Source organism: Pelodiscus sinensis, chromosome 3 (genome assembly GCF_052426305.1).
Source record: "Pelodiscus sinensis isolate ZL-2025 chromosome 3, ASM5242630v1, whole genome shotgun sequence".
NCBI lineage: Eukaryota > Metazoa > Chordata > Testudines > Trionychidae > Pelodiscus > Pelodiscus sinensis.
This window is the reverse complement of record NC_143054.1, coordinates 118,666,320-118,682,696: the sequence shown is the minus strand read 5'-3', so window position 1 is coordinate 118,682,696 and position 16,377 is coordinate 118,666,320.

Here is a 16,377-nt window from a genome sequence, read left to right as displayed (position 1 = left end):
GTAACTCATCACCACTGACCCATTTTGTATTGTCCATAATGACTTTTGTTAATCACCTGGTCTATTGCTAATGCAAAGAGTTTTGGTGATAACACACATGCTTGTCTAACTGTAGTCACAGTAACAAACTCTCACCCAAGCCTCTATCCAATCTTATTGTGCATCTATTTCCATCATAAAAACTCCTTATTATGTCGATCAGCTTGTGTAGCATCTCATCTTGCAGTATTCCACAGGGCTTCTCAGTGGGTACTATCATCAAATGTTTTTGGGGGGTTTATAAAGTTGATTAAGGTGGGGGTTTTGCCAAGGAGCAGCTTTTTTGATGACTAAGAACAGTACATTACAAAAAGTGTTAATGATAATTCCCTTTGGTGTGGCCAGTAACTCACAAACAGTCAGCCAGACAATTATGTTCAGCTTGGTCATGTCTTTTTATAAGTTCTAGAGTTCTATAAGAGCCATGAATTAAAAACCATTCACTTTTTGATGCCTCCATTATTTCTCCAACCCAGGAGGATCTTCCATTCTAAACACAGGGGGAAGATTGGGTCCCTGAGCTCTGCATATATAAACATGCTCATGAGGTAGAGATAAGAGAACACGACACTGTCCTTCCAATCTACTCCACCTCCTTCCCGCGGTACTTCAGAAAGAGCTACATGCCGTCTGGAGCCCACCGAAATCCAAGGTGGCATCAGGATGGAAGGGGACAGGATAGGGCTGACCAACAAGGCAGGATCCATTTCAGTCCACTGTGGCCTCCCCAAAATTGGCTGGAAAAGCTATTGCAGCCTCAGGCTGTATTGACTTTTCTGCTCTTCCCTGCCTGCACCAGCTGACCCGGGGGAACTGAAACCTAAAAGGTCACCTGTCAAAATGGCTCAAATTAAGCTGTGCTTATAGGAAGCCAACAGTGGGACTGAGAGAAGACAAAGCCATTGCAGAAACACCAGACCTCTCCCTAAATGGCTGTGGCCCTCTGCAGATCTCCAAGGTCTGCTAGGTTTAAGAGCATTTTTTCCAGCAAGGAGGGCCAATTTCCACCTCTTCCCCATGTGATAATGAGAAAGAATCCTGATGTTAAACTGGAGCTTCCCCAGCAATAAGTCACCACCCACTACCACTGAAGAAGACCATCGGAGTCATGTTGATTAATCAACCTGAGAGAAGCTGTTCTCTTCTCTAATTTCCCAGTGCTCATTGTATACACAGCACTCAGCCGGTTGGAAAAGTTTACCCAGCACTGCTCTGTAGACATAATGTCACTTCAAAACTAGATCAATGTAAAGTGGACCATGATAAGGTGATGGGAGGTATATAAATGCCTGGAATGAATAATTATGGCAGTGGATATGGAACTCAAATACTTGGGCTGTTACTGAGTGCAGAGGAATTTGCTTTAAAAGTCTCCTACATTTACAACAGCCAGTCCAGATCCACCAATGCTTGTTATTTATTGCTTTTCCTTTTTATCAAAGCTTCTATTAACTTTAGGGGCTGCATATGCCCAACACCCTTGAAAATCAAGCAATAGAAGAGCACTGTCAACTTAAAATTAATGTAGGTGAAGTAAATGGCCTGCAATATCTTATTAACACCACTTTAGTTTCTTAGAACTGAAATATTTTAAAAATCCAATTCACTCATCACTATTTATGCTCCATTTACTTTCTGTGATTCCCTGCAGTTGAATAATGAAAATCAGTTGAGTCACTTTCGCTTATATTTCATTTTCAGGATTCTAGTGCTGCATCTGTTGAATTGCAAACACTGCAGAGGAAGGTTTCTTTGTTTCACAACGGTTTCTAATCTTTATGTTACTGAGACTGTTCTAATCTACATTTGGGCCTAATTTGTGTTAACAGTGCCCCTTCAGTATTAAAAAGGCTCGCCCTTTGCTGGGCCCTATATCTTTTGTACGACACCAATCACTTATTTTTGACTAGTATAGCCATGGGTGCTGGGTATGCTAGGCAGGGGAAGACTTTGCCTTCCCAAATCGCCAGCCTGGCCCCGCCCACATTCCACCCATCAGAATGCCTACTGTAGGTGTCCTGGAGAAGGGGCGGAGTGCTGCTGCCCCCAGGCACCCGCCCTCCCTTGTGCTCTGGGGCCGGAGAGGGTGGGGTTGTCTACCTGCCCACCCACCTCATGCTGGGGGGCAGAATAGCATGCTGCCCTGCCTCCATGTAGTGCAGAGGGGCTACATGGAGTCAGCTTGGCTCCCATGGCAGGCAGGGCCTCAGCAGAAGGGGCAAGGCGGTGGGTGGGGCTAGCAGCTTGCATTCTCCCAAGCCCTATCTTCACCCTACACACGAATATAACAAGTGCAGAATTGCTTGATCACTTTTCTTAACCAAGAAATTAATACACCCAAAGAAGCCCTACTTGGGAGAATATTCAGCTCGGAGACAGACTATGCTCGCTTTGTCACTACAACAAGGCTACTAAAGGCATGTCACCAAAAGGTCTAAACAAGAACCAGCACCATACTTTCCAAGAAAAATGATCTCTCTGTATTATGCTATGGTTTGTCATACAATAGCAACAGTCACTACAGGCTTGTAATATATTCAGCTTTGAGATTAAGTGCTTCATTCTTAATCAAAACCTGCAGCTATTTGTTGCTTTGTATACTACAAATCAATAGAGTCCGTGCCTTAGATACACCTTTAAAATCGTATGTTGTATACAAGTGTTTCTCAACCAGTGGTATGAGTACCGCTAGGGGCAGGGCCGGATTAAGGGGGGGGGGGGGTTAGCCAGGCAGCTGCCCGGGACGCCAACCTATGGGGGGCACCTGATGGCAGCTGTAAGGGGCGCCGCGCACCTGGCCGTGTGGCACCCGTTAGAGCTGCCATCAAGTGCTGTGCGCCCGGGACCAGGGGCCACACGGCACCCCTTAGAGCTGCAGCTGTAAGGGGTGCAGCATGCTGGGGGCCGCACATGCGTCGTGCGCCTGGGGACGGAGCTGAGCATGCGTTGCACGCCCGCTGCCCAGGGCGCAGGAATGGCTCGAGCTGACCCTGGTTAGGGGTACTTGAGAGACGTCTGGAGGGTACATCAACACAACTGAAATTTGGAGAAAACTGAATTTTTGTTTTAAGTTTTACAGCGCTTTATTATTTTTGTACTTTTTACACGCAAAAATTTCGTCACCCATCCAGCTACAATTAAGTTGTTTAAACAAATGTGTTGCAATGGTAGAAAATGTGTGTGTCTGAAAAATGTATGTAGTCGGGGTGCTTATAATTTTTTTAAAGGGGTACTTTATAAAAAAGGTTGAAAAAACACTGTTGTATACAATCCCCACCCCATGAACCTGCAAGTAGCAACTACAATATGCACGTGACAGGTAGTTGTTATGAGACTGGTAGAAACAATGACAATTGTTCAAGTTACTTTTCAAAAGTGACTTTTCCAGTCACGTATTTGTCCTAAGTTCCAGTGCTAAAGGGTAGCTTTATAAAGTTTTACTATGCATATACGCAGATACCTCGAATGAAATTCTAAGCCTAGTGGAGTCAATTGGAGTTTTGCAATCAACTTAAATGGGGCCAGGTTTTCACTCTAAATGCTGAGTCCAAATCCTACTCTGTTACACCAATGTAAGTTTGAATATAGGAATTGCCAGACAGTATCAGCCCGATGGTATTCAGGGATAGAAAGGGATAGTTTTAAATTGTAGGATGACAAGTCTTTTTTTTTTTAATTCCTAAAAATATTTAGTTTAGAGATATAAGAAATGGTAGCCAGCCCTTACTAATTCTCTCTTTCAGAGAGATGGAAAAGTGACTCCCACTAATTTAGTCATAGAGGTTTCTTTTACATACCCTAAGGCTCATCATCGAGACCAAAACACAATAGCCATAATTATTAACTATGGCTATTTTATTATCAAAGGAAAAGCACACATTAAGCAAAACAAAAATGATAAATTTGTTACTCCCATTACAACCTCTTCTCTATGCCTCTGTGGAGTTTTTCAATAGTGATTACATCTTTTAGAGTAGACAGCTACCTTCAGTAAGTTGAGACTGAAGTAGCTGGAACTCACAGTAATTTTGGGAAACAATATTGGTTATTTTAGATATTTGAAAACTATGTACACAAAAGAAGGGCCAAAAAGGGGACACATCTAGAAATTTGACCCCCTTTTTTAAACATACTCGGAGGAGGAAGGCCCTGAATTAGCAAGCCAGAATCTTTGAATATTAACCTGATACTAAATAACTAATGAATGTTGAGAGATCATAGCATTTTATTGAAATATTTTACTAGGGCAAAGCAACAAAAAAACTGCTTATATATGGACAAAATAACTAGTTTAAGGGCAGATGAAACCTGTCTAGTTATTAATACTAACCAGAGAGTTTATAATTCAGCAAAGTTAACTAAATCCTAGCAAAAATATTTAAATGACTTTCTAAATAACTGATTTTAAAGAACTGTCTTAATACAGCCTAATGATGACTATTACGAGTCTTATATTCAATTCCCTGTTTCCCAATGTGTCACTCCTATTGCCTCTGCAGAAATATGTGATCTAACCATTTGTTGACTGACAGAAGAAATGTAATATTTTATGTTATAACAGCATTTCCATGACCCAACAAAATCATTACAATAGTCTGAACATTTAATCCCTTGGCAGTAGTTTAGTTAAACTGTCTCTCACCAATTCATGTTCAAGTGTTGGGGAGGTTTCCTTGGGTTGCTTTCTTTGAGTCTTCTGTTTTACTAAGCTATCCTGGCAGCTTGCTTGTAGATGGCAATGGATAGACTAAATTGATGAGTGCTTGCTGTATAAGCAGCACAGTAACCAGTGTGAGGGTGAGGGTGTTCACTTCAGAGAGTTTCTTTATCTGTCTCCTTCCTATTTCCATGAAATTACAAGAAAATTAACCTCTTTCAGGTTTGTTTAGATTCCAGGCTTGTTGATAACACACATTCATTGATTCCATATGGGCCTCCAGGGTTGGTTTTGGTGACACCATCAGCTTGTGAATATGCAGTCTGCCTAATGAAGGTTGAATGCAATGAAAGACATGTTGCATATTCTTGTGGCAGGAAAGTATGAGATCACTGTTAAAGTTAATACTAACTTTTTTATTCTGTCCATTTTCTGGGATATTCCTTTCATTTGATCAATTTGGGAGGGAGTGAAATTCTGTTTGACAAATCCATATACTCCCATTCTTTTATATAAAAGTTTTCAGTTTTTGAAACAGCCTTAATCATAAATCATTTTGAAAGAGAGTCTGTAACTTCAATACTAATAAAGAAGTTGTTGATTTTGCATGCTGATTTTTTTTTGCCCTGAGTTGAATGAGAGAGTTGCTTGAGCCATGCCTGTATTTCCCAGTAACACAAATATTTAATACTTACATTAGCAAGAAGTTTAATAAGGCCATTAGATTTCAGATTACAACATAGAATATTTTACCATTTACATAACAGTGGTATTAGGAATTATATTAGGATCTTTCCATTTAGCAAATATATTTACAAGAATGCATTTCAAAAATGTATTTGCCATTTCAGTATTTAAGAAATAATCGAAAAGTTTTACATGGTTTCAACTTCATGTATTTTTTCTCTGGAGTTTTAAAGATACAAACAGTTTTCATTGTAGAAGGGTGGAAGTAGAAGGGTAGAAGATTGATGGAGGAGTATTTTACCTTTATATTTTGTATATCAAAGGTTTCTTGCTAACCTATGAACTGTCAGGTCTTAGATCCCTTATAAATAGGTTTACCTCTCTAAAGTAACTATGGCTGTTTTCATTATACTTGCCAATTTAGAAGGAATTGTGTTATACTCTTACCCTCAATATATTATGGTAATGAGTTCCACAACGATTTCAATGAGACTGCTGAAGAACATAATTTGGTTATCTGAACTGAGCAAAATTCTGGCCCATTTAAAGTCAGTGTCAAAATTCCCGTGGACTCCAAAAGAGCCAGAGAGTTATCCAGTATGTTTATCACAGCAAAGGAAAGAAATGAAGGCTGAATTCAAGATCTAGAAATAATCATTTCATCCTAGAAGCAATATATTTCCAAGGGAGGCATGCACTGAAAGAATCCATTTCTTCACATTGCCAGCAAGAAGCCAGTCAAAGTGGAACAAACTCTCAACTGCCCCACTCACAAAGACAAATCTTTGCCTAGTGAAAGGAATAGCAGGTAAAAATCACTTTTAAAGTGACATTATGGAAAAACTTGGCAACATCTGTACTAGCTGTTTACAGTTACTCATTAATTTTGCTCAATTACTGCAGCTGCTACTCTAAGGCCTTCAAAAGTAGCAAAGTTGCTCCCCTGCTTATAAGCCCTATGAGCACAGCTGTATCACCACCACGGCACGCAAAACAGCATCTGCACAGATGGTGACAGGCTTGGACTCAAATGCAGACACATCTGAGATATGTTTGAAAGAAACAGTGCCAGGTGTGTTTTTTGTACGTCACTTTCCCTAGCAAGTGATGCTATGTATATGCCACATTTATGTTCAGAAGTGTATTCCACAGAGTGAGTAACAGAATCTTGTGGAACAGGTCTCAGACATTTTGGGTGGACATGCCTCACAATTTTCATGTGATTCTGGTATTTAAGATCATCAGATTGACAAGTTAGGCAACTTTGATCATTATTGCTTCAAGATGTTCAACTCTTTCTATGCATTCTTTATCATATGCAAAACTACTACACTGTACATTCACTTCATGAGGGATTATAAAGGGCTACTAAGTTAAAATGGTAATTGAATACACAGTGCAGAAAAGGAAAAAACTTTGAGACCCCAAGTTCCAAATTCAGTCAGCCACAAGAGTAAAAAAATCTTGTAAAATAAGGTAAGTGGATAGATTTTGACATTAGCATTCAGTTTGGGAATAGGAGAAAAGAGAACTTCTTGATATTATAGGCTATTTTATGCTTTTCTTAGACCTGGTTAGAATTTCAACTGTTTAAAAAAACAGGCTTGAATTGTTTATGAATGCAGCTAACACTTCACTTTTTAGTTTCTGCCACTGCATGTTCCTTTTCACATTCCTAACCACTTGGAAACTTCTTACAGGGGAGAAACTAGCAGAGAAAATGAGTTTGGATGCTCATTGCTTATTATATGCAATTCAAGCACTTCTTATTAACTCAGTTTCAGTTCTTCCTTCATAGGTAGCAATGCTGTGATATTATTTGCAAGCAGCCAAGGTAATTACCATCCAGCAGGGTCCAATTGTTTTCAATTAAAAGCTTGACTGAAGTCTTTAGCTTTTAATACCATTGTGACCATCTGCTTTCACTGAAGTTCATCATGCAGCCTACCAGCAAAAGCACGAGACTCATTCTAATGCTGTTAATTATATGGAGGAACTTTTTCTTGTCCGAGATTCATTATTCCTACTCAGGAAAAGGCTGAGTTGATGGGCAGCAGAGGTACTGCCTGGCTTTACTAACAGCCTGTGGCAAGATGGAGTTTTCTGGAAGAACATTACCTTCGTGAGAGATACAGCTGTTATTACACAGACAACAGGTTCCAGGGGACCAACAGAAGAGGACAGATAACCTTGACAGCCCTCCTTTTTCTTCTTTCAGCTCCATCTTCTCCATTCTGGCAAGCATGAGGCCAAAAGGAAGAGTTTATCTAACATCCAAACCTCTCTGATGGTGCTGAGGCAGAATCCAGGAACATAATCACAGGAAGAATTAATTCTGATGTTAGGATGTGTTTTCTGCATCATCTCTCAACCAGAGACCTCAAAGCCCTATACAGACATTAATTAAAACCCAACAAACACCCCTTAATGATAAGCAAATATTTTACAAAAGGGGAAATTGAGGCAATATGTAGCTAAGTGGCCAGCCCAAAGCCAAGACTTAAGTGGCAGAGCATGAAAGAGGCTTAATGCCAGACAAATTATGGTTTAGGACAGTGTTTCTTAAACTGTGTTCCGCAGCACACCGGTGTACAGCAAGGCAGTTGGAGGTGTGCCACAGAGAACAGAGTTAAAAATGGCTGCCCTTAAAGGAGAAGGCAACTTTTTTCCCTCAATAACTCCTCCTGCCCCCTACCCTTTTTTTTGTTTTGCTCAACAAAAAATCCTTGGTGTTCTCATTAAAAAAATATTGTTTGATGTTCCTCAGTCTTAAAAAGTTTAAAAAACACTAGTTTAGGCGGACAAATGTAAGGTTCTAAGCCAGGGGGCAGAATCCAGCCAGGGAAAGGGAGTAACAGGTTCACAGAGAGCAGAGTATCAGACCTTTCCTTTACCGATGTACAAACAAAGGAATCCAGACCATAACATACTGCCCAGAACAGAGGGTCCAAATTGCCAGGAACCTTCCCAGTTTCTTACCCAGAGAAAAAGCCCCACCCAGATCCCCAACGGCTGCAATTCCACAGTGACAACTAGTTCTGTGCTAGTGCTTTACACAGAGTTTTAATTTTATGATGTAGATATTATATACAGATGCATATACAGCCTGGTTCTGGCCTCATTTGACAAGTCCATAGTACTCTGTTGAAGCCAATGCCGCTCCAGTGGGGTTAATTCATAGGAAACCTGAATTTGAACTCTGGGAAGGGATTATTCCAGAAAATGGCCTAAATTGTTTTAGAGCGGATCCCACAAAGGGATGTAAGCATCTAGAAAAATCACAGGAACAACACAGTGATTCACAAGGCCTGAGTTAAGCAGCTAGGCTCCCTGGACAATGCAGGGGGAGAGACAGGCACCTTAAAACGGATCTACAGAAGCCAGCAGAGTAGGCCCAACCTCACAAATGGAAGATGCTGACAGCAAAGTTGTGTGCTCAGCCCCACCCCTCTCTCAGAAATAGAGACCAAAGTTCAAGCTGCCAGGAGGGGATCTGCTAGTGATCCATGAATAGAAACCAGCCACCTATGTTATTTCTGGCCGGAACAAGGCGGGCACCTACCTTTCCCCACACAAGTGGCTGGAGGAGGAAGTGATGATGCCCACTGTAAGATATTGAATGCAATGATTAGAGCACTGAGAGGGGAGGTGGAGCAACCAAGATTGGCATGCCTAAGGGCAGGGGAGGGGTACAAGACACCTGTTCAAATCCTCTCAGGTGGGAGAGCTAAGTGCAGAGCTATGGGGCTCTCACAATCTCTCCTGCTGACACTTATTCATAAATGATCTGGAGAAAGGGGTAAGCAGTGAGGTAGTAAAGTTTGCAGATGATACAAAACTGTTTAGGATAGTCAAGACAGAAGCAGACTGACGGACTCCAAAAAGATCTCACCAAACTGAGTGATTGGGCAACAAAATGGCAAATGAAATTTAATGTGGATAAGTGTAAAGTAATGCACATCGGGAAAAATAACCCCAACTATACGTACAGTATGATGGGGGCTAATTTGGCTACGACAAATCAGGAAAGAGATCTTGGAGTTATCGTGGACAGTTCTCTGAAAACTTCCACACAGTGTGCAGCGGCGGTCAAAAAGGCAAATAGGATGCTAGGAATTATTAGGAAAGGGATAGAACATAAGACACAGAATATCTTTCTGCCCCTGTATAAAACTATGGTACGCCCACATCTCGAATACTGTGTACAGATGTGGTCTCCTCACCTCAAAAAAGATATTTTGGCTTTGGAAAGGGTTCAGAAAAGGGCAACTAAAATGATTAGGGGTTTGGAACAGGTCCCATATGAGGAGAGGTTAAAGCGACTGGGACTTTTCAGTTTAGAAAAGAGGAGACTGAGGGGGGATATGATAGAGGTCTATAAAATCATGAGTGGTGTGGAGAGGGCCGACAAAGAAAAGTTATTTATTAGTTCCCTAAATAGAAGAACTAGAGGACACCAAATTAAATTAATGGGAAGCAGGTTTAAAACTAATAAGTGAAAGTTCTTCTTCACACAGCATGTAGTCAACCTGTGGAACTCCTTGCCAGAGGAGGCTGTGAAAGCTAGGACTATAATTGAGTTTAAAGAGAAGCTAGATAATTTCATGGAGGTTAGGTCCATAAAAGGCTATTAGCCAGGGGATAAAATGGTGTCCTTGGCCTCTGTCTGTCAGAGGCTGGAGAGGGATGGCAGGAGACAAATAGCTTGATCATTGTCTTCGGTCCACCCTCTCTGGGGCACCTGGTGCTGGCCACTGTCGGTAGACAGGATACTGGGCTAGATGGACCTTTGGTCTGACCCAGTACGGCCATTCTTATGTTATGTTCTTCCATTGTGGTACCCAAAGAATGTGATTGGTGCAGGGTGACTGGAGCTGGGAGTCTCTATCCAACTTGCTATAGACTAATTCTCTCTCCTGCTGGTCCAAAGACAATGTAAGTGTTTGGATAACATGAAACAGCGTCACAGGAAAGACTGAGCAAGCCCCACCTGCCAAAAGCTCAGCGCTGAGGGCATGCACCAGAGAGAAGAGACCTGTTAAAATCCCTTTTGCCTGAGGGGAGAACTGAACCTCACTCTCCTACATCCTAGGCAAGTACTTTAACTACCAGACTCAAAGTTACAAGGGGTTGGGAGGGTGGAAGGAGTGTTTGGGTAGCTCTCTCCGGCTGCATTTCAAACGGGACCCTGCACATGTCTCAGGTGGCTGAGCCCCTGCTTTCACTTAATTCATGCATCACTCTAGCGATTTGATTGGAGCAAGGGGATCAGATGTGTAGCGGAAGGCACCAGTGTACCTGCTCAGGACAGTGAGGCCTAGCAGCCAGAGTCAGTAATCACTCCCTGCTCCCAGGGCAGTGAGGCCCAGTGCCCACAGTCCCAAAGTCAAGATCAACACCCCTTCACACAGGGCAACGTGGCTTAGCAGTCAATAATCACAGCTGTAACATCCCCCTTGGGGGATAATGGGCATGGGATAGGGAAACCCGGGTCCACCCTCTCCACCAGGTCCCAGCCATTGGTGGGATGGGCCATGTCTAGCCCGAAACATGCTGAGCTCTTGGGAAGCTAACTCCCCACCCTGGGCTACTTCCTACTAGACTAGGAGCCTTCTTCACCACATTCCTCCAGACTAGGAGCTTCTCCATCTGTTCCTCACTGACTAAATGATTAAAAGTTTAGAAAACTTGACCTATGAGGGAAGACTGAAAGAACTGGGCTTGTTTAGTCTGGAAGAGAGAAGATTGAGAAGGGACATGATATCAGCTTTCAAGTATCTAAAAGGGTGCTACAAGGAGGAGGGGGAAAAATTGTTCTCCTTGGCCTCTGATGATAGGAAAAGAAGCAATGGGCTTAAACTGCAGCAAGGGAGATTTAGGTTGGACATTAGGAAAAACTTTCTACCTGTCAGGGTGGTTAAACACTGGAATAAATTGCCTAGGGAGGTTGTGGAATCGCCATCATTGGACATATTTAAGAGTAGGTTGGACAGATATGAGGGATGGTCTAGACAGTGCTTGGTCCTGCCATGAGGGAAAGGGACTGGATTTGAGAACCTCTCAAGGTCCCTTCCAGTTCTAGTGTTCTGTGAGTCTATATGTCTGGCTTGTGTGGTTTACTCCATCTGCAGCTTTGCTTCCAAAGCTCTAGTAGCATCTCCTTCCTCAGCGGGGGCCAGCCCAGACTGAGCTGCTCTTTGTATCTGTCCTCCAGCTGGAGCATGCCTGGTAGGGCTCTCAGGCAGCTAGCCCTGGTTAAGCCTTACAGATCCAGTGTGGGTTTGGTACATCCTGTCACATACACATGTAAACAAAGTCTGACATCACACCTCTGAGGAAGGCTAGCATTATTCCAATGGCACAGATGGAGAAATCAAAGTACACGGGTGAGAAGCGACTCACAGGAGGAGACTGAAAAGGGCTGCAGCCCTCTGTTCCTTGACTGCACTTCCTAAGTGAACATGGTCGTACTCCAAGATTTAACAAAAACACCTGTTAAAAATGACCAAGGTATGAAGCGTCAGGTATGAAACATGTTTGTTTAGATACGCATTTCCGGCTGCTGTAAAGTGTTCATGGATTGGCAGCAATAGGTAGGGTCACATTGCGGAGCATTCCAGATTTACAGTACCTCCCACATCAACAGAGCTCACATCACTTATCTTCAGAGAGAGGATGCTAATTATAGGACGACGCAAAAAGGCAGATCCAAACCTACCCTAAATGGCCTTTTTAATCTGTACTGTTTAGTCACTACTACGTTTATTCCCTTTACCATCCTAGTAACCTCCATTACCTCAGTCCTCAACAAAAGAGAGAATTCCCAGTGTCACTGAGCTCTTCCCTTCTGTTTGCCCATCTGATTTGTTCCATAATTGATACTACAGGAATTATAAGAAGGAGAGGGATTGCTGACAGCTTTGTCATGTATTTCTGTGGCATCTTCTTGCCACAGAAATTGGAACTGTTGCTTTAGAAGCTTTGGTTGATTTCCTATGGATTTTCTCATTCACTTGGACCCAATTTAGATTTGAATTTTGAACACATGTACCTGAGATCAAAGGTCAGTGGTAATCATTTTCAGTGTGTAGCCCTAGGGTTTCATTGAGAAAAACCATGTGGTTTCTGATCCTGCCTGCATGACAATACCTCCAGTGCAAGCTTTAGTTCAAAGAAAATTGAGTCCAGAGCCAGCAAGACTGAGAATACCTGAAAACTAGAATTACAAAGGATAATTCAAAGCACATATTAGGTCCCTCATCACTCAAGGAACTCCATGTCAGGGTAACCATGTGCATGCAGGGCACTACACTAGCTTCAGAGAGCACCACAGACCCCAGAGCCTTACGCTGGAAACTATTTGGAGCAAACCTTTCTTTATTGTAACTAGCTCAACTCTAAGCAGAGCAAGTGCCTAGCAGTGAACAAAAAGCTTTAACTTTTCAGTTCTCTCTCCTTTACAAACTGGACACCCTGTATCACACCGCACCTGCAATATATATGCAGGCATGGGCAAGGCAAATTCTTCTGATCAAGGTACAGGCAGCTTTTTGTTCTACTTCGTAAAGTTATTTACTAATTAAAGAGAAAAGGCTCCCCTCGATGAACCATTCTTTATTTTTCTGCCCTCTTAAAGCACCCTGCAGATTACAGAAATAGGTATGGAATCTGGATATCCAGAACCAACATGAACAAAATCTCATTAGAGTCTCATGCAGAACACCTATATTTCTCTACACCGTGTGTTTTCTTTAAAGCATGCAGATCTTTTGTGCTGACTAGTAATTAAGCATAGTAACTCAATATGGCAAGCACTACATCAGATTTGACTTTAAGCAGAGACAGACATGGGATACACAAAGCGAATAAAGGAAGAATGATAGCTTCTCAATTTTACATCTGTCTGCAGTATATCAGGGTCCTTTGTATCAATCATGTATTTGTACAGCAAATAGCTATTATGGGGGAATGGACATTGCAACTTTAAGATACATTTCTAATTCATACATACAGCTTTTCTTGGTTTATTACTTCAGCAGCTGCAATGTTCTACGGCAGAATGGGACCCATACTTCAGAAAGCTGACATTTTTCCTAACATGCAGACAATGTGCAATTGCTGATACCAGCTCCCTGAGCCACCAAACACTGGTAGAATTAGGAAGAAAAACCCAGAACATGGTAAAAGTAACAAATAAAAATATGGCGTCTAATACAACATCATAGAACACCCTACAGTGTTGGAATTACTGCTAAAGTAACCTTCCAGCCAGTGTCATGCTTTTGCATATTTTGGTCTTAACATTTGCAAACTCATGACACCGACTGGAAGATTATTCATACTTTCAAATTTGAATTACACTTACTTGAAATTAACAAAGACAAGGAAAAACAAAGTTCCCATGACAGAAACTCTAGGAATGTTCAAATGCGATTAACTTGCAAATCAAGTAGTCGGTAAAAATTCTATCGACTACTTGATTAGTAGATAAGGGAAGGTAGCCCTGCTCAGTCCCGGCTCATGCTGGGTCCAGGACCTGCCCTCGCCGCAGCTCTGCAGTTTCAATGTAGTGCCTGCCCACCCAGCTCTTAGTACATTTAAACTGCAGAGCCGCAGTGGGGTTAGGTCCCAGACCCAGCGTGAGCCAGGACTGAGCTAGGCTGCCTGCCCGACTGGAACAGACTCTGCCTGTGGTGAGCGTGGACTTGCCACCGACAGAGACTGATTCACGACAGCCTCCCTACCCCTCTCTGATAGAGGCAGCAGCATAGAGTGGGAGTCAGGCAGCACCACGGAGATGGTGCTGGGGGGAACCGGCTTTAAAGCTGGCTCCCCCCAGCAATGGCTCCTGCTTTCCTCCCCCACCCCCCGTGCCTCTGATACAGAGGCAGTGGGGTGGGGGGGATGTGAGTAGTTGGCTTGACTAACCAATACACAATGGCTATGTCTACTCTGTGCTGGTTTTATGCAAGAAATATGCAAATGAGGCTAAGTGTGGAATATCGCCAAGCCTCACTTGCATAATTAGTGAGCGGCCACTTTTTGCGCAAGAGGCTTTTGCACAAAAAGGAGCCATCCACACTGCTCCTTCTCACACAAAAACCCCCTCTTGGGCAAGAGACATTTTTCCGGGAAAAAAAAAGCAGGAAAACGGCTCTTGTGCAAGAGGGGGTTTTTGCACAAGAGGGAGCCTTGTAGACAGCTCCTTTTTGTGCAAAAGCCTCTTGCGCAAAAAGTGGCTGCTCATTAATTATGCAAATGAGGCTCAGCGATATTCCACACAGCCTCATTTGCATATTTCTTGCACAAAACCAATGCAGTGTAGACATAGCCCTAGGCTTATCAATTAGCTGACTAGTCAATTACTCACTTACATCCCTAAGAAACTCCTCTGTAGCTGACCTCAACACCAAACAAAACTGAAAGCACAATGGTGGCTGCCAGAACAGACAACAGCTTCTTAAAAATGTGAAGTGTTTTTGTCAAAACACAAAACCATGCCGTTCACATGCACGATATCAGAGTTGGCGGCAGACGTCACTGTGCCCTGGGCAATGGGGAGGAGCTTGGCCCCAAGCCTTGCCCTCTTTGCCTGACAAGGGGCAGGAGCTCGAGCAGAAGGGGCAGAGCTAGGGGCAGCCAGCACTCAGCCATCCTCTACCATGACTCCCCCTGCCAGCCCTCGGCACTGCCCACACTGTGCCACATGGGGCTCTGGCAGTGATTTAAAGGGCCCAGGCTGCCACTGCGGTAGCATAATGGGGTGGCACTCTCTTTCTGCAAGTGCCTCTAGGGCCTTTGCCTGCACTGCCTCTTTAAAAGCCTTTTTGGCTACTCAGCCCTCTGGCTGAATCACACTCTGGAAAATACTCAAATCCCTTCTAGGGTACACACCTAACAGGGATCCATCCTGATTCCCTCAGCTGGTGTCTCCAAATCTGTCTCAGTTTGTTTCCCTTCAGTCTCTTTCCTCACTCAGAGAGGGGTGCCTCCAGGGCTGCCCTTCCTGGAGACAACTTCCACAGTCTGCTCTCTTTGAATTCTGCCCTGTACTGACTGCTGCTGAGCTTTGTTGCTCCTTTTGTAGGACTCCCTGGTCCCTGATAGGCCGGTTCCTCTACAGTCTCTCTAGCCTCTTGGAGGACTTATCTATGGCTCTTTCTGGGCCAGGGCTTTGTCTGCCCAGTCACAGGGAGCAACAGGCCTAGAGCAACTGCCCGTTTTGCCCAGTCTCCTGTTGGTGGCCCTGCACCATACATACAACACAACTCGTAGTCATTTGAACAGAAAGGAAGTAATCTAGGGTCTGATTCTGCTTTTCTTGTGCCCCCACAAGTTCCATTATAGAGTATTGTCAGTAGGACATGGGTCCTTTGTGCTTGGTGTTCTTCAGTGAAAACTGTGCTGTTGCTATTCCATACGTACCTGAAGAAGAGCTCTATGTGGCTCGAAAGCTTTTCTCCTTCACCACCAGAAGCTGACCCAATAAATTATTTTACTTCCCCCACATTTTCTCCTTTAAATACTAGCAACAATACTGGATATTACTGTTCTATACATTTTCACATTTTAGACTTCTTTCATATTCTTTGCATGAGAGAAAAGGACAAACATTTTGCTATGTATAATCTTAGGTATATGCTTTCCACCCAAATTGATCAACAAACAAAGAAAATCCTCTCTATCTCTTAAGTGTGGCCAGCTATTCCCAAATATGAAATAAATACTAAACAAAATAGTCACATTTTTACTTAAGTACCAAAAAGCTGCTTGAGTCTATCAAGTTTAAAAGGGCTTGGAAAGCACGGCAGGATAATATATTATAGCTGATTTTCCTTACTTACATAAGTTGTTAAGAACCCATTAGGTGATTCCCTTAACAACATTCCTATCTTTAAAATCTCTGCATTTGCAAAATCTCTGTCATCACATGCACTGAGCTGTCTAGCAACATTCCATATGGCAGGTACAATTTTTCCTGCTCAGCCCACCTT